Here is a 20,554-nt window from a genome sequence, read left to right as displayed (position 1 = left end):
TTCAAAAGGACAGACACTCAAATTAAGAGAGACCACAAATCACTTATAAAACTCTTATAAAATTATTTAGTTTCTTTAAACAAATAAATAATCGTTCAATTTCAATGTTGAGTTAAATTAAAGTTTTTCAGTGTTCATACAAAATTAGAAGTAACTTTTTAAAAAAGTAACTATGAAACTTTAATTCTTCTCGATGGTTTTTTTCCGCACACAACAAAAAGTAAATTTCTATTAACATACTGGATGAATTCAACTTTCTGGATTATTTATTTATATATCTCCTTTATAGAAAATCCCGTATAAATATAAATAGTATGAGTATAAAACAAATCATGCATGTAAAAGAAATAAAATGTTAAAAAGTTAAAATAAAAGCATACAAATTATCATAAAGCTTCTCACACCATAAATAAATGAGATAAGTGAATTTGATATCATATTTTATTTTTAAAATTTTAAGACACTATATCTATAAGATTTTTTTTACCTAAATATTACTCAAATTATTTATTTCTAATAAAGGTGAGACTTCATTTTTATACTTAAACTCTAACAATAATTAACTAAATTAAGTTTTTTTATCAGCCAAATAAAGATACCATTGAAATAAAAGATGGTTACATATCCCGACTAAGTCAAATACAAATTAGTATGTGCCATGTTGTGCAAAAGAAGAATAAATAAAAACAAATAGTGTATATTCCAAAGTAACTAAATTAAGTAAAAGAATATATATGCCAAATTATATATTTGGAATACGTCAATTTGAAATTAAGCGAAATATTACGCCCACTGGCTTGTTAGAAAAAAATTCTTCAAATTTGAAACTTAACACGTTGGGAGATATTAAAACGAAAAAGAAAGAAGAAGGACAAATGCATTATTTCATCAGCAAGTGGGACTACACACTCTGATTATGTCTATATTTTCAACCGCACGAGCTCGATACTTTTTGACCATCTCTATCTGCCTAAATTAATATCTATAGAAAAATGTAAGAATGTAAGAAAATCTCATTCAGTACGCACCTAGTGTTTGTCTATGATGTTTTCCAAGTTTGAATGCTAATATTTACACTCTTTTCTTTTATAACTATAGTAGAGTAGAACAAAGAAAACAACAACTACTCTCTAATCAACAATCTGAATTTCATATAATCAAGCAATAAGCTGCTCATTCCAGGGGGTGCCTGAAGGTTAATATCTTCGCAATGTTTGAAAGACATGACAAATTGAAATCTGAGAAAAAAAATACAAGGGAAGTAACAAGAGCAGAAAGTGAAAAAGGTAAGTAACTTGTGTACCAATGGAGAAATTAACTAATTCTAAATTTCTAATTAATGATCTAAATTCTAATAATCACAAATATTTAACCACTAATCCTTGACTAGGTGACTAGTTATACCAACTATCCAAAATGGTAATACATAAGCTCCATGTATTACAAAAGAAGCTAAGTAAAACCAATACACACGTCCCAAGTACCGCAATCAGGATACTTGCATAAAGGTTGAAGGAGTAATCCAGTTGTTCCACGAGATGAATGGTCAGGACTCTGATACAATCAGCATGCATGCATGTCTATTCAGAGTCCTCGTCGGTAATAAGCAAGCTTTTTTAAATCTGGATATTGAAGGAGTGAAAGCATTGATCAGTTCAAAGTTTAATCTAATCATACATGATTCATTATCAAATTGAAAACAATTAAATAATATTATTTTACTATTATAATATTAAACAAAAAATATAACATTTATAATTTTGTAATATTAAAAATTAAATTTCGCTTATAAATATTATAAATGCCATTTTGGATGAGAATTATTAGTCTTTATATAAAAAATTAATTATGAACCCAATATTTGAAATTAAAATAGAAAAATGAGATTTTTTAAATAAATTAAATTGTTGAATGATACGTTTAGCTCAAGATTTGTTATTCCATCTGATTTCGATTATAAGAAAAAAAAGATATATTTCATAAGAAACATAGTTAATTTTATTAAATTATGTTATTTTATATTAAAAATAAACATTTTTTTTCTAAACTATCTTTTATTAGAATTTGATATCAAGTATAAAAATACTCTTTGACCTTATTAAATGAAAAATATTTTAGAGATAGTCTCATTAAATAAGATATAGGTAATTGAGATTTGCTTATATTTGAGGAAAAAAACAAACAACTTTTGTTACTTATATTTGAAGATAAAATGGAGTACCAATTATATCCAATTTATCTAATTTCATATATATATATATATATATATATATATATATATATATATATATATATATATATATATATATATTTTCAATTTGATTTTTAGGGATTAATAAATTGGTCGTCTAAGAAGATTCAAGAAATGATGAACACCTCTAAGAATAGGCAGAAGTCCTAAGCAGATAGGCGGGAGATTACTTCTAACTTCATTGAACCATATTAGATTCTTTGACATATAGGCTTTGTGGCATATGAACTAGTATTATTACCTTTCTAGGACAATATGCATAATGTGTTTCATGATCTTACGCATGTCATAAAATCAGACACAATATAAGTATGAGATGATTTGACCTATGAGACTCAACCCACAAGGATTGAGTATCAAAGGACCAAGCATTTTAAAGGCAAGATCATCAATTTGGTGTAGTGATACTACGGGAGATATTACATGGGAGCTTGAGGACAAGATGCCCGAACAGTATCCGAATCTCTTTTTAGGTAAGTGAATTTTTTTAGTTATTAGGGAGAATTGTAACATTGTGTTTTTGATAATTAAGTGAATAAGTGATTTAATTAAAAAAATCAAGAGGAATTAAATTTCAATTTATGTATTTGAATAATTAAATTATTGAGCTGATTTGTTTAAACTTGTTTGTTAAGAAAAAAAAACTTATTTTAATAAAATAAACAAATTTCTTTTTTTAGTGTGTTTGTCTAATCTACTTCTATTTTAAAAAATATTTTTTTTGTTTATTTTAAGAAGCAAATCCTATATTTTCTTATAAAAGCACTTATATCAAAAATACTTATTTTAAATTTACTTTTTAAAAGTTTAAACATACTCAACCAATAAATTGTAGTAGTTGTTTGTGTGTTTAATAGATTTTATGGTGTTTGAGCCTTAAAGATTGAGCCTTTGGATATGAGATAAGGAAGAGTCCTTAAAACCTCCCTTAAACCTCTAGTATTGAGAAACACTTTCCACAAATCTCACTTTCATTTTCCTTCCTTCTCAAGCAACCCACTACCTAGAGGCTAGAGAAACTAGAAGCTTCAACTCAAAGGATACATTTTCCTCTTCTCCTAGAGATCCACAATTATCTCTTGAAGTGGTAAGTTCCTCTCCTTATCACTTTACCCATTATGTTCACCTTCTAGAAGCAACCATAGCGACGTTCATAAAAATCCTAAGTTGTGGTTCAAAAATCTAACTTGGGAGTAGATAAATTCATATTTGATTGTATTTTGATGTGAGTTTTCATATCATATCCATGCATTTTAATATGCTTTATTTGGAAAAACTCACTATTTGATATAAGTTTGTGAAAGATAGGTGCTTAAAAGGTTTTATGTGAAAAAGAACTAAAAATCTTAGATTTTTGGAGTCAATAAGATGATCACGATCATCTTAAATATTGCAAGGGTCACATGCCAAATTTAAATCCTAATTAATTGATAAGATAAAGAGATAATTGATTCTCTTTAATTAAGAATGATGGAAGGAGGGCCTTCACAAAATATTATAAATAAGGAATGAGGTTCTCTGTTTTTAGTTTCTTTTGTTCTATTTACATTCTTGAGAGTTCTAAGAGACAAGATGATTGTATAGGAGTCTGTTAGCTATAGAAGAGCGTAGAAAACACAATTGGGATGGACTCTGGCCAAGTCTCCTTCTCTTTGGTATGTATGTGTTCTTTATTGGGATTTCTAGTTTTGTCATGGCATGAGTGACTAGTCTTCCTAATCCAAAATTATGATTTAGTCATACTTTTGTATCCATTTTTTGATTTTAATGAAATCCTTGATGTTTTCTAGTCAATTAAATCTCTTCTTTATTCTTGATTGTTAATTTGGAATTAATCACTTTGAATCTTAATCTATTGCATGAGAATGACCATCATTGTGTAATTGATTGACCTAGGAAGAGATTACTTCTACGTAGTGGCGGACCTACACTATGGTGAGGATGCGCACTTGCACCCCCTCATTTTTTAAAATTCACTAATAAATTTTCTTTTAAATTAAAAATTGTAAATAAAATCTTATATTTTTGTATTTTATTCCATATACATTTATATAGTTGAACCCACTGATTTTATTTTTTATAATTTGTTCTCACTGACTTAGGGTCTTGGGTCCGCCACTGCTTCTACGTAACTTGCATGATCAAACTGGTTATGGAAAATTCTAGTATATTAATTAATTGATCACCCTTGTTTTGATGTTAATCGTTTGACCCTAATATGATATTTCTATGATCGACTGAGTATTGATTAGGGCAAAGAGCGTTATTAAACCATGACCAAAGGTTAATGATGAAATTTGGGAATACCAGTAATAGACAATATTTGGGGTTTTGTTGGAATTAGAATTGGGGAAAATTGGAGTAAGTGTGACGAAATCACAATCCTAGGTTGCTTACTATAAGTGTTTTCACATAAACTTTTCTATTTTTTACTCATATTTACTAAAGTGAACAATTATCCACAATTATCTTTCATTTAATTTAGTTATTTGGGTTCGATATTTGGACTTTTAGTCCTTTATTACTACTATATAGGATCACTTGTTCTTGTGTGAGTACTATTTTTATGCCTGAGTGTTTTTGGTTTGGTTTGTTGTCCTTTCAATGTGAATTGTTAGCTAGTTGGTGAAAAATTTCCCTTCTTTTAGCATAAGCTTCTTCCTTTTTCCTTCCTACTTCCAAAAGTTAAGTCCTTTAATTTGAACACGTAAGGAAAATTGAACCTTGTTTTAATATCATGTTGGTGTGAGTCTAAACTTGTAAAATGGTGGGCAAAAAAGATTCATTTAAAAAAAATAAAAAGAGATTTTAAGTATATTAGCAAGAATAAAAATAAAAAATGAAAAAAATAGTAACTTATAAAATATAAACTAATTGAAGTACCTTATTAAAATAAATGAGAAAAACTTAAATATGTTTTTCATATATGTAATGTAGTCCATTTTTATTTTACTACCTAAACTTTTTTATTTATTTTATTAAGTTAAATATTTTTATGTTTGATTTTAATACCTGTTATCAGTCAGGGTTTGTTAAATGATGACATGATATTGTGTTAGTCTCTCATATTATCACTTAACTTATGTGACATTTTGTTAGTTCGTCATATCATCACTTGATAGACTTTGACATGACGACAAATACTAAAATTAAATATAAGAATATTTCATATAGTAAAATAAAAAAATGCGAAGTTTAGATAGTTATTACCTTTTTTATATAAAATTTGTCTAAGATACAAAACTTATATAATTTCGATGAACTTGTCTCAAAAGAATAAGAAGAGTGCATTCAAAAGTGATCAATATGTGAACTAAAATTTGAGAAATTGAATGCGCCATTGAAGGAATTTATTTTGATAGAAATTGATGTTTTGAACGACTCTATTTGAGGCACATGGGGTTGAAGCGCTTAAAAGCAAGATCATTTTGAAATTTGAAATATCAATTGAAGTGGTTGATGAAAGAAGTTGGGAAGAATCATCAAATAGCATTAGATTTATGTATTTAGAAAAAATGTTGTATACTTGTTGAAATCATAGAATTTAGTCGTGTGTTAGAAGTTTATAAAAAAGAACTCTACTTGCCAATTTTTGGTGGATTGAATTATTATCATTTAACTCTTCAAACATCGACAACGTCGCACATCAAAATTGACTACTAGTTCAAAAAGTCATCGTATATGTATTCATTCCTATTTTTTATGAATTCATGTTTATTTATTTTAATGTATCTTTCTAAACTCTTTTACTTTTTCCAATCTCCATTTTTTCTCGAAACCCTTATTTTTCCAATACCTATTTCTGTTTTATGATTATAATATTGTCGAAAATTAATGATGGTTAAGATTAACTTTTAAATTGAAAACACTATTATAAAATTTACTTAGAAATTATATTACAACATTTTATGGTACAATTATAATTATCTATGAATATTTTTTTATCAAAATCACTATATGTGTTAAGTATTAAAAAATTCTTTGATAAATTGAAAACTATGAAATTACTTATTTGATTAAAAAGAACTTACAATTAAGAATAAATTATATGTCTCATCTTTAAATACTTATTTATTAATAGAGTCATGTTGTGAAAATTACTCAATTATAATAATATATCTTTTTCGAAGAAGTATAATTTTCATTATTAACAATAATAAAATTAAATTAAATTATATTACAAGTATGAAAAACTAATGAGAAACTACAAAAATAAGATTATACATTAAAAAAAAAACTTATTTTGAAAAATTTCTTATAAGTTAGTCAAACTAACTTATAACACATTAGAGTAACTTTTTTAAATACACTCTTTATTAAAAAAAAAATATATCTCCATGATAATTATACTTACTTGATGGACTAATAAAAAATATCGTTATTTCCATGTACATTTAATTAATTAATATATTTGGTAATTTGGATAGGTTAAATATTCCTTTCACTCGAAAATAGTGGACTTATAACGATTATCATATTATTGTTACATAGGGTCCTTTTCTCTTACCAATTCAGTTATGTTGAATTGAATTATTACTTTTTTTTATCAAGAACTTGCTTGGAAAGTTTTTTTTATTGGTAATTAATTTAATTGAACTGCTTAAAAACCTAGTTCAAAAAGTCATTAACTCTTATATACTTCCTTTGTCCCAAAATAATTATTATTTTTGGAAGCGTTTGTTCTACGGATAACTTTTTTAGTCCCAAAAATATAATTTTAGGCAATAAAATATGAAAATCTTATTTAATAAAAATGTGTTTGGTTAATTATAAAATTATTTTTTTATATTCTTAGAAATAATTAAGACATATGTTTGATTAAATTATTTTTTCCTGAAAATATATATTATAATTATTAAAATATCCTTATTATTATATTAAAAGTGTTTTTTTCTTTATAAAAAAAATAAATTTATTATAAGACTAATGGCAAGCAAACTATACTAAAAAATGTTATATATCTCACATTCTCATGATAAAATCACTTTCACTACTCCTCTAAAATTCCAAAGATTTATGGTAAGTAAAATAGACACATGAATGAAAATTTTGAAAATGACAAAAATTAGATAGGGTAAATTAAAAGATAATTAATAGGGGGTTATGATAGTAGGTAGAAATACAGTATATTTTTAATCACAAATGGAATTTTTATCCTATGAGAATAAATATTCTCTAACCCTTGCGCCAAGATTAAATGTTAACTGAATGTAAGATTATTGCTTACCTAAATAAAAAATATACGAGTAAGTAGAAGAAGTAATTAATGTTACATTGAAAAATTAAAATGATAATTATTTTGGAACAAACTTTTTTCTCTTATACAACAATTATAATGGGACACAGAGAATAATAAATTTAAATTTTCATCCTTTTATTTTCTTACAAAAATTTCATCATTATAATTTTTGTAACTAAATATTTTTGTTTTATTTTGTAAGAGATGTTATATAATTTTTTATGTATCAAACTTTTAAATTGATTATTTTGTTATTTTTTAACAAATTACATCAATATTAAATATAATAAAATATTGCAAATTATAAACTAAATTAATGTTAAGTTTTAAAGAAAGAAATAAATACCATGTGTATATTTTAATATATATATATATATATATATTAATAATAATAAACTATTTTTAAATATTTTTATCTTTTAAGATTTTATTTATAGTTATAAATTCAGGTCATGAACGAAATTTTTTACATTTTTTTTTCTAAATCGAGTTATGGTTATTGAATGAGTGAAGACTTTTTTCTTAGTATAAATAAAATTGCATGACTTCCAGTATTTGATTTGATTACCTTCAACATTTTGCATGAGTATATTTATTTTGCGGTTAAAAAAGAAATACAACTATTCATAATTGTTTTTTTATATATAAAATTAAATGCATTAAACCTATTATCTATAATTTAAGTGTATATGTTGACATATGTTAATTATTTATTTCAATATTTTCTAAAAAAAAATGTAAACATATACTATAGTGACACATATTACATATATGTGATTGTACCTATAATAGATTATATATGTCTAATAGATTTATACTTACATATATTATATCTATAATAACATTTTTTATGTGTTACTATAATCAACATTCTTTGTAGTTTATTGTCTAATATCTACAATTGAGAGAAAATTGCCGGATCATACATGTCTGATTCTCACGTTTAATTCTTCATTGTTGAAATGTACGACTTATACTGTTTATACAATACTTTTATTATAATTTAATAATAATTTTTGATTAACACTTATCTAACATTTTTCTCTCTTCTTTTCAATTAATATATATATATATATATATATATTATAAATCTATAATATAGGATGTATTATTTAATTATAAATTATTATGTATAGTAATTTTATAATATATATTTGTCTTATTTCTACACATGACGTGAAATTCATCTAAAAAGCAAGCACCTAAAAAATTTCACAAAATATTTGACCAGGTGGTTGTATGACTTTGAGCAATTTGCCATGTCACTCCTTTGTTTGACAATCAAAATAGGTGGCTCATTTGAACTAAATTAATTAACAGTTGCAGATTTGACTTGATAGTGTGTCATCAGTCGCCTCCCCTACAGTTTTCTATATAAAATAAATAATGTAGTCAGTAAGTCAGTGGACACTCTCACACTCCAATCAATCCATGTAGTCAAAGTCAAGAAATAAAAGAGATAAATAATAAATCTAATTTATCATTTATGATATAATAAAAATAAAGATACTTTAATTTAGATATTTGTTTTATTGGGATATCTAAAAAAATATTACATTCTTTAATTTCAATCTCTATTTTCTTGTATTACTCACCATATTTTGTTTTAGTTCTTGCCTATTCGATGGGGGTATATACACGCTCATTGGGTATAATTTTTTCTCCCTTTTATTCTATGGTTTTGAATTTTTTCCTATGTTTTCATCGTTGCGTGATCATAATATATAGGATAAATTTATTTAAACTTACTTTTTAAAAAAACACTTATTTTAATAAAAATAAGTCATTTTATTTTTTAATAAGTTTATTTAAACTGTTGCTATTTTAAAAAAACATTATTTTTTATTTTGATAAACAAATTTTATCTACTTATTAAAAAATATTTTTTAAAATATTTATTTTAAAAATATTTTTTTTCAAATTTAAACAAACCCGTTCATAATGCTTAAGTTGAGATTGGGACGTTTGGGATTACTAATGTTTTGCTGTTTGAAGTAGGTGCCAGATGCAATATAGTTGACTTCAATTTTAAAGAATCTTTGATAATCTCAACATGATCAATATTACTTATGAACTAAGATTTTATTAGATACTAATACTATATTTTAGGTATTTGATCTAGTCATAATTTAAAGAAGGAAGCAATTTTGCTTAAGGGAGTGTCTCTTAGTACATTGCGATCGATGTGTCGATGCCAAACATTGTGGTCCAACCGTTGAAGGCCTGCTATATTGATATCCACTTGTGATACAATAAACTGAATAAAGAATGTTTTTCCACACTCAGTCACAGAGTGTAGGGTTTCATTTGTTTCAGAATTCAACAATTTTTTTTTAAGTTGGCTTTAATTTGGTTCACAGTGACTGAAATTGTATCCAATTAGGGTTTTTATAAGTTGGGACGATAACAAAAAGTTAATATTTATCTAAACAAACCAGCTTGTTAAGTCTACGAGACATTTTAATGGCTTAGAATTTAATCTTATTTTTTTTCATGAAAATGCTAACCAATATTCTTAGAACGGTGAACAAGGAATTAAAATGAAAAATATATTTATTAAAATATATAAAATTATGTTTTTTTTATGTTTTTTATGATTTGTATAATAAATATTTTTTATTTTAGTTTCTTAACCAATGTATGTAGTTAACAAGTCTATTTTTTTAATAATTAAATAGATTTTTATAAAAATCTTGACCTAATTTATTTCCTAAACAAATTTCGCTTGGTTTAACCTATTTTTACCCTCATGGAGTGAAAGAAAATATGAAGAGGAGATGAGATATAAATATCAAATTTGTTGGTTGGTAAAAAAGAAAAATAGAAATGAGAGATGTTATTTAAAATGGTATTTCAAGTGGTTAATGACTTTGTAATTTTTTTACTAACTTAATTCTTATAGTTTTTAACCACAAAAATTCATACTTCAAAATATAAAATAGTAAATAAAATTTTAACGATAAAAAATTATCATAAATTACAAATATTTTATTCTTAATTTGGCTCACACAGAATGATTAAAAAAACATTTTGCAAATTCCAAAAATTAAAAAAATAAATTTAAATTAATTTAAAAGATTAAAAAGAAAATGATTCAATAAAGAAGTAAAATCATATTTAAGTCTTATATGGATGGAGGAACTTTTCAGCAGAAAATCAACCTGACAAGTTAATTCTCTATGTCAATGGATTGTGCATACCTAATTTATTTTCACAAAAATTCATTTGCTTTACTGAAAATAGCTAAATTGATTAGCAAGATGAATAAATCACTTGGTGATTTACACAGTATTTTTTTCCCCTGCCCAACCCCTGGCATTGAGTCACTGCTCCTCCAACTTAGCCTCAGGGTGGGTCTATATCCAAATTAATTTCGATTATAAATTCTATATTAAATTGTGTGTTACAAAGATTAAATGATTTTTAGTCATAATTTTATAATTTTTAACAAATAATAAAAAGTACATAAAAATATATATTAAAAATGAATATATCAATTACTGCCACTCGATCCCCTTAATTAATTCTTGTACCAATCTCACAATAAATGTGTTATGTCAAACTATTTGCAATTGACTAACAGGCTAGTCATAATCCATGTTCTTACTGGGTATGGTATTATTTTCGCAGCAATTTCACACCTATCCCTCGTGCAATATTAATGCAAGCACTAGTTTCCTTGTTGATGTCATACAATGGAGTTAGATTCAATTCAAGCAGGCTGATTCTGAATTCAACTCACCAGTGTGACTAGCTATGACATAAGGGGGTTATTTTTGAAAACTATTTACGGAGGAGGGTTTCTTTTAAAATAAATTACGGGGGGTCATTTCTGGACGTGGGTACTGTCATTGACACTGACGGGAAGCTTGAACCGCCAGTGACAATGGCGGGATAGGGGGTGCCGCTATTAGCATTTGCAGGACAGGCTGAGGAGAGAGGGGGTACCGCCAACAACAATGACGGGATGGGTTGACTGGGCAATCCCGCCACTGCCTTCTGTGGGACACCATACTTCACAATAATCTAAAGATGTCATACCCTATACTTCACATGCCATGACTGAAGCAATATCTCCCTTTTATGTACCACATATATCACTTTAAATTTAGATTTCTTAAATAAAATTTAAATTTAATCTTTAACTTAGATATGAAGTTACAATTAAATATATCACTTTGTTTTAGAAAAAATTAATTAAGTAAAAAAAGAATTAAAACTGACCCAGTTAAAAAGAATTAGTTAAATGTCAAATTAAAAAAAAATTGTATATAAGAAACTCTAGAGATACCTCTGGTTAAAAAAAAAAAATCTAATTGTTAAAAAATTTGCATTCTCTCTTTTCATTAATAAAAAGGACAAGAAAATAATCCATTTGGAAGCGAATGTGGCCAACGCCAATTACTGCAGTGAGATTAAGAATTGAGTGTGGAAATGGAAATGATTTATTTTTAATCTATATTTTAGTCCGTCGTCTTCATTTAAAGTTTTGCCGAGAAAAATTATAATTATTTTAAATAAACAAATTCACACTCACGTTCACAAAGTTCTCCCCTACTCATTATCCACACTTTTCAGGAGTAAAAGCCAAAATGTCACTAAACCAAGCATTAAAGCAAACTCGTGTAAATATTATAATTAATTAGTCTTGCCAATTTCTCAAATTTTCTCCCTTATACCCGGTAAATTCATAGTTTCCTACAGCAATTAAATTAACAAAAACCGTAAAATGGAACTAAAATTTATCAAATTGAGTTTGTGTCTGCATTTTAATCTTAGAATGTGCGTATTTTACATGAATTTGAGAAATGATGGTCCCGCCGAAGGCAGTGGCGGGACTGCCAATCAGCCCATCCCGTCATTACTGTTGGTGGTACCCCTCTCTCCTCAGCATGTCCCGCAAATATTGTTGGCGGTACCCCTCGGCATCCCCTATCCCGCCATTGTCACTGACGGTTCAATCTTTTCGCCAGTATCAATGATGACACCTATATCCAGAAGTGACCCCCCGTAATTTGTTTTAAAAGAAATCCTCCTCCATAAATAGTTTTCAAAAGTAACCCCCTTGTGTAAATTTATCTACTTCAGTACGAGTAGTAATTGCATTACCGGCACCACTATATACTTCTCAGTACGGATAATGGTTCTGGCTATCATTTTCATCACACATAGGAATATTAGATATTTTGATACAACTTATAACTATTGACTCTATGATGAGAAGACATTAATGTTAGAGATAGTATATTTAAAAGATCCAACTCGTAAGCAGCTAGCTATGTTTCTTCCTGCTACCTAAAATAACAACGTAGGATTCTCTTGGTGTAACGAAGAACAAAGACATAGGGGAGGAGAATATCGATTATTATTCCACCAATATTTTAGTTATTTTTATCTATGTGACCTAGTTATCACATGCATGAGTGTCTAGTTGACTACCACTTAGACACTTAACAGTTAACATTCTAATTCATGGTTTAAATAGCATGACATCATTTATTAATGAAGTGACAAAATTGATTATGATTTACTATAATTTTAGGGACCCGTTTGTCTAATAATTAAAATTTAAGGAATTAAATTGATTAACGATTTATAATTTTAAATATTATTGTCATTTTATTAATTTTAAAGATCAATTTAACCAATTATTACAGTTTTAGAATCAAATTGGTGATTCAATTGTATAATGTTAGGATAGGATATGATCATTAACATTAGGGAATATTTGATAGGATTTTTTTTTTAATTTTTTAGTAATCTTCGTTTAGGAATTTTCATTTTCTATGTTTGATATTTATTTTAAAAAATAACATTTTTAAGAAAGATTTTTCAAAAATGTTTTTTTAGCTGGTTTTCTATAAACACTTTACTGTAGGTGTTTGTAAGATTAATTAATATAATGTGATTTTCGTTAATCCTACTTGATTTTAATATAATTGTCTCTAAACTCTAAAATAAACATATACTACTACTGTAAATCATTTACCAGAGATATAATAAAATTGACTAAAAATAAATAGAGTGAAAAATAAGCTGTGAATTTGAATTCTCATTAACTAAAAAACTAACATACTAACTATTAACAAAATTGTAAATCATTTACGTCACAGGTGTATAGCATAAATAAACCTTCCGTTTGTATTGCACCTATACTGTAAAGTGTGAAACTGTGAATGATATAAGGACATGCGGCACCACATCAAGTCACTCTGCACTAGAATCTGCATAATTATTATGATGCACACATGCAAACAATTGCAGAGGCATGATATTTCTGATTGCACTGGTCTTTTGATTTTTTAAATGATGTAGGGGTCATAAATCAATAACTTTGTTTCCCTGTGATCCTATGGTTATGGATGGCATTTGGCAGCTCGTACGTAAGCTGTGGTTTTTTTTTTTTTTTTTTTTTTATCAATTACTGATTTCTCCAAAGTCAGTGGTTGAGTGTGTCTCTTCTTATGCTAGAATCCAAAACCAATTTCTATTTTCGTTTTATGTGAATGTTTTAAGAAGGATCAAGATAGTTCTACTGCAGTAAAAAAAATATTCTTTTAAAGAGGTTTGTAATCGGATATAATTTATTGTAAATTAAAATACTTGAACAAAAATTTAATACTATCAAATACTATTTTTTTATTGGATTTCAAATTGAATTTTAAAAGCATACTCAATTCAATTTAAACTAAATGTGTGTGTAATTCTTCTATGAAAACTCAGTATATGTGCTTACATAATTACGTATACATTTACGAATTTAGTATATATATTAGTTTTTTTATGATCTTATTTTAGATTACATCTTATGTTTTAATTAGATCCGCTTGGAGTTTATTATTGTATCTCATGTTTTTATTTTATATAGTTTTGTAATTTTGTCATTAAATAGTAAGTTTTAATATTGAATATGTAAAAGAGATAAATATTTGTAAAAAAAAAGAAGAGATACATATATAATAAAAATATGGTTAAATTAGTTTTTTGTCCTCTTATTAATTTTTATAGATTTGATCATTTAGTTTTTTTTAAATTTAATTTAATCTTTTAATTTTTTTCAATTGATTCAATTTTATCATTTTAAATAATAAGAAATCACACTTTATAACGATTCAAAATCATCACAAAATAAGCTTAAATCATTATAAATTTCCCAAAAAAATATTCGATCAAATTACATCTAAAAATACAAATAAAACACAAGGACACCAAGTACAGTTGGGATATAATTAATACCAATCATGACATACTATAGGTTCTTTTATTCAAATTTTTTTATAATGTAATTTTTATATATAAGTATTTATTTATAATAAATTTCAATTGTATACAAATAAACATTTATCCTTATAAATAAGATATTAGTAATAAATATTACTATTTAATAATTTTGAATGATAAGATATGCGAGATTCACACCACTATTTGATAAGCTATTATATTCACACCGCTATTAAATATTTATTCTTATAAAATAAATATTAGTAATAAATATACTACACTGTAAAGAAAATTGCATCGATGTAAAACAGCCTCGGAAATATAAGGTAATAATAGGAGGGTTGAAATGCGAGATTTGTATTTGCTTAGGATGCATCATTATTTCTGTAAAAAAAATGCATCATTATTGGTAATAAATAACAAATATTAGTAATAAATTTTTATCATTTTTTATTGTGAGATAAGCTTTATGTAAACTTATTAAATCAATGAACTTATTCTTCATTTATATTTAATAAAATTTATCAATTTTCTTATCAGCCAAAATGATAAATATATTAAAAGGGGTACAAGCAAGATATAATAAAATAAAAATTTATTTAAAAATGCTTTAAAACTATTATTATTAATGTTCAAAGCAAGATATTATATTCTTTAATATTATTTAAAAATATTATAAATATATATAAGGGCATATCAAATGATTTTTTTATTATTATAATAGAGTGTGAAGAGTGAATCATGATCATTGAATTCAATAACGAAAAATAAGATTAAAGACAAAATTATGTAATTTTTTAAGTGATAACGTGATCTTTTAAATAACTTTTCTTAAAGGATTAAATAAATTTTAATCTTAATCATATAGAGTATATATGTATGTAGTTCAAATGTACTCCATAACTAATTACCAATGAGAATTAAGATCATTCAACAATTTTAAATACATAATTTTTCTTGTGGATTTATTAATTAATATTGAACGATTAACAGTAGAGTTCAACACATATGAAGATTAATGAAGTCCTAATATGAAATAAACATAATAAAATAAATCCAATAGGTCAAATATATATATATATATATATATATATATATATATATAAATTCAAGATCTATCATGACCCTAACATAGAATTAGCTACACATGTTCAAAAAGGAAGATAAACATAAAATTGTAATTCATAGTCAAATCCATAAAATAATATTGTATAAAAAAGTCTATTTTTTTTTTAGAGAAACTAATCTTCAAGTCTTTAAGAACCAGAGGTTCTCCTCACATCACATCCGCAACCTTTTAATTCTATTATTCATTAAGAAATCTGAAAAGAGGCTAGGCCATCAAGATATATAATAATAGATTGATGAAATGAAAGGTTATTGAACAGTAGTGTCCTATATCAAGAATGGACCTCAATTTCCCTAAAATGGGCTGCAATCTTGAAATGTGCAAAAATAACTAGCATAGTCGTGAGGTAGACTGGTAGAGGCATAACCTTGCCAAACTTTACTCACAATCAAGCCAAATTTTGCCCTATGAAAATAGCCAAATTCTTCAAAATCTTGGACTTTTAATAAGCAACAACCATCATGTCACAATATTTGATAATGATTTTTAAGTGTGGACTTTTTTTATTACTAGGAATTAAATTTATTTACAACAATACCCATACTGCTTAATCTATCAAACTAAATTTTCTTAGTTTTTTAAATGTGGTCCAGGTGATTGTTACTTCTTATATAGATAATGATTTTTTTTCACTATAAACCACAATGTCAAAATAATCGATTCCTATTTTGTAGGATTATGAAACAACTTTATGACTATTGTCTATTTTTTTATTGGTAAAAATGACTATTGTCTATTATTTTAGCAACGATTTTTTAAATATTGCCAACTGAGATAGGCAACATTGTTATATATAAGTGATATATATTGTTGATATGTATTCGAATAAACACCACATGCCCAGCTTGCGGTAACTCTTCCTCACCATTCCCTCTTTATGTTACGTCCATTGACCCCTAAGTCATCAAGGATTTCCTTTGGCAAATCTTATTCTAACTAAACATGCATTAACAACTACTGTATATACACACACACGATATGTATATACATTCAATGTGTTGGAGTTCCAGCAAAGTCCTTTTTGGAAGAATAAAAATATACTTTTCAGAAAGATCTTTCTAGAATACACTATTTTTTTACACTTCCGAAGAGGCCTATCCGAAAGTATATTTTAGTACTTACAAGAAGGCTGTTCCCCAAAGGGTACAAACAACATGAGGGTTCCGAATAGGCTGCTCCTTAAGGGAGTATTGGCAAATTAAAAAAGCTAGGGTGCGATGAGTTGATATTGTGAGTGTTAGTGTATGTTGGGTCATTGCTTCCTATTGTTGTGGTGCCGGAGATGCAAAAAGGGAAGTGGGAAATTGGAGGAAAGAAGAGAGAGAGGAGGAAAAAGGAGGGTGGGGCATTTTTGTCCATTCACCTTTCTATTGGAGGTGCAAGAAGCAAAAAGGGAGTGCAGGAAGCAATTACCTGTAGTATTGTTAATGGGCTTCTAAGCTTCCCCTCCCCCTCTTTTAAGATAAAAGAAAATAATTTATCAAAAAATTGATAATCATCATAAAGAATTAAATATTTTAAAAAATTAACAACTAAAAGATTGAGTGTTTCGATTGGATATCGAGTTGGAGTTTATATTTTCGTTGCTCATTTGACTTCTGCTTATTTATTCTTTGACTGTTGTGTGAATTGAGGTGTTGTTTATCTAAGATTAATTTTTATTAAATTTCTTCTGTTGGAGGATTAAGTAATTAAAATCAATGAATTTTACCATTTTGAAGTTAGTAAAGTGGAAATTTTTATACACTGATGAATAATGAAGAAAACAAATTTATAATTTATTATACACTTACGTATATTCACATGTTTAACCGATGATTTTCAAATCAGAGACGATATTTTCTTAATTAAAACATTTTAAAGAAATGAAACTTAAAACTGATTAATCAATACTAATTTTTAAAGGAATTACGAGAAGAAGAAAAAACCCAAGAAGGCCGCCCAGGGTTGCAGCTTACAAAGCCCACGAGTGGTATGCTTAATACTTTGAATTTGATCAATCAAATTTTTAAGGCATTTATATCCGCACCTCTCACTTTGCATCCTACATTTCGTAAAAGACTCTGTGAACAAAAATACTCCTTTATCAAGCACTTCTATTCTGGAATGACTAATCCATAATATATAAAACTAAATTCTAGAATATGAAAACCTATATTTTGGAATAGTTATTGTAGAATAATTATTCTGGAATATGATACATTTCTAAAATAATTATTCTAGAATAGCTATTTTGAAAGCGTATCTTATTTCAAAATGGCCATTTTGGAATAGGTGGCAGAACCCCTGCATGGTTTGAGCCATGGGGGAGTTCACTAGCACTTGTAGGGCTAGGCTATGGTTTAGCTTCTCCAGGTCGTCAAAAACGGTGTCATTACAGCGGAACAAGGTTTGGGAGTGAGAGTGAGAAGGCATGGAGTGGAAGGCGCGTGACTCTGTCTGGACGAACTTCATGTATTTGTAGGCATCTTCCAGAAGTGTTGCCTAGTCCATTTTCTTGTCCCACAACATCAACTTCTGAAGACATCGCGTTTTCTCGCTTAGCTTTTGACGACATTGGTGAGTCAGGTTGCTTTGCGAGATCACTAGAGGACATTGTGACTCCACGCGCTGTTGCTTTTGCTCTGACGAGCAAAAGGGAGGGAGACAATGGTGGTATTGGGGGAAGAAGTTGAAGGGTTCAATATTGGGTGAACCAAATGCCGTTAGAGGGGGAAAAGGCAAAGGTGTATCTCATTAAGGGTATTTTTGACTTTTCAGAGAGAAAGGGGAGGTGCAAGATACACTATAGGGAGTGTAGGATTCAAAACCTAATTTCTCAACCGGAAGTACACAAATAGTTTTTCTATTGGCCCTTTTTAGATGAAGGCCCCAGAGTACTTGCATAAAATCATTGATATGCTATAACTATTTTCTACACTTCCCTAGTTACTTCTTGCATTCTTTTCAGATTGTTATTTTTTTTTTCTTTTAGATTGGTCATTCCAAAAATAAAAAAAAATACATTTCTGATTGATCATTCCGGAAGGCAAAAAGGAAGTGTAGGAAACAATTACTCATTGAAAATGTGATTTATTCACCATATATGCAACCCGATATCATTATGGTGTCTCATTTTGATAGATAATGTATCTTTTAAGATTGAGTCAGAGATTTGTTATATTCATTAGTGTGCATGAAAAAATATTTGTTGAGAAATATTAGTCTCTTAAATAAATTTCAATATTTTAAAAAAATATCTTTGACAATACTTTAACACGCTGTTTGGATGAAGTATTTAAAATAGAAAAAGTAATTTAAATAGGAATTTAAAATTATTTAAGATAAAATTTGGTGTTTGGATATTTTATTTGGAAGATTTTAAAATTCAAGAAATTTTAAACAGAAATTTCAGTTAACTAAAATTAAGGAATTCTAATTTCTGACTAAAAGGAGAGAATTTGAAAATTCTCGGCTATTCTTGTTAACTCATTCCTCAAACCTTCCCTTACACTCTCGCTCGACCCTCTCTCACACTCTCTCGCTCGACCCTCACACACTCTCACTAGTTTCACGTTCACTATCACTTTCGCAGTTCTGTTGCTCTCTCTGGTTTGTTAATTTCTCATCTCTGCTTTTTTTCTTCTCTAATCTAGGATTAACATGGCTCTTCCTCTTCACAAATTGATCCTATTGCCGGCGATGATGCTGCATCGACAAGCAGAGACAACATCAAATTTTACTCCATTGTTTACTTAGTAAAAACCATTCTCTTAATCTTCAAAACCCAAATCCAACGAAACCCACTCTAGATCTTGTAGATCTCACAACCTCAGAAAAGGAAAGAGCGTTGAAGTTGACATGCCGACTGCACCGGAAGCTGTTGAGCTGCTATCCTCGAATTGGAGTCAGGTGAACTCACAAGCCGAGAATTTAGCTGTGGAGGCAAAATCAAGTGTAGTGAAGAAGCAGGATAGTTACAAGGAGATTGAATCAATGCGCTGAAATCGAATTATTGGGAAATACCCAAATCCCACATCGGCTGCCTCAATCCTTGGAGTGTAGCTTATATACCTGTTGGGCAACTTCACTTAATGCCAATTGGTTTTAAGATGAAATCTAACATGGTATCAGAGCGGACTCTGACCCTGGGACCTCGCCTTCGCTTCCGCTGCGACGAGCACCCACCATTTGTGGTTCACGCACCAAGCCCAACAAGTGTTGGGCGTGAAGGGGGTGTATTGGGAAATACCCAAGTCCCACATCGGCTGCCTCAATCCTTGGAGTGCAGCTTATATACCTGTTGGACAACTTCACTTAATGCCAATTGGTTTTAAGATGAAATCTAACACGAAGTTGAGGTATGGAATGCGAGTAACGAAAATTTGCTAATTTTGTTTCAATGCTCTTACAATTGATTTATCCAAACAAAGAATTTTAAAAATGTAAGAATTTTAATTAATACATTTTAATTTTCCTGAATTTTAAACTCCCTGAAATTTTAAAATACTCCATCCAAATAGACACTAGGGTTATATCATAACTTTTGTTAACTTCGGTGGTGGCTGGTATTTGTAGTCTTGTTCATGGCTGATAGAAATGGAGTTTAGGCTGAACTATGATTTGTGGTGTGTACATGAAGTGTTTGTTGTGCAATTAGTGAAAAATGAAAAGGTGTTGGCTTGGACAAAGATGAGGAGCAACGATTTTGTTAGATAATGGCTTGAGCATGGCT

This window comes from Glycine soja, chromosome 16, assembly GCF_004193775.1.
Source record: "Glycine soja cultivar W05 chromosome 16, ASM419377v2, whole genome shotgun sequence".
NCBI classification, from domain to species: domain Eukaryota; kingdom Viridiplantae; phylum Streptophyta; class Magnoliopsida; order Fabales; family Fabaceae; genus Glycine; species Glycine soja.
This window is presented reverse-complemented; position numbering follows the sequence as displayed.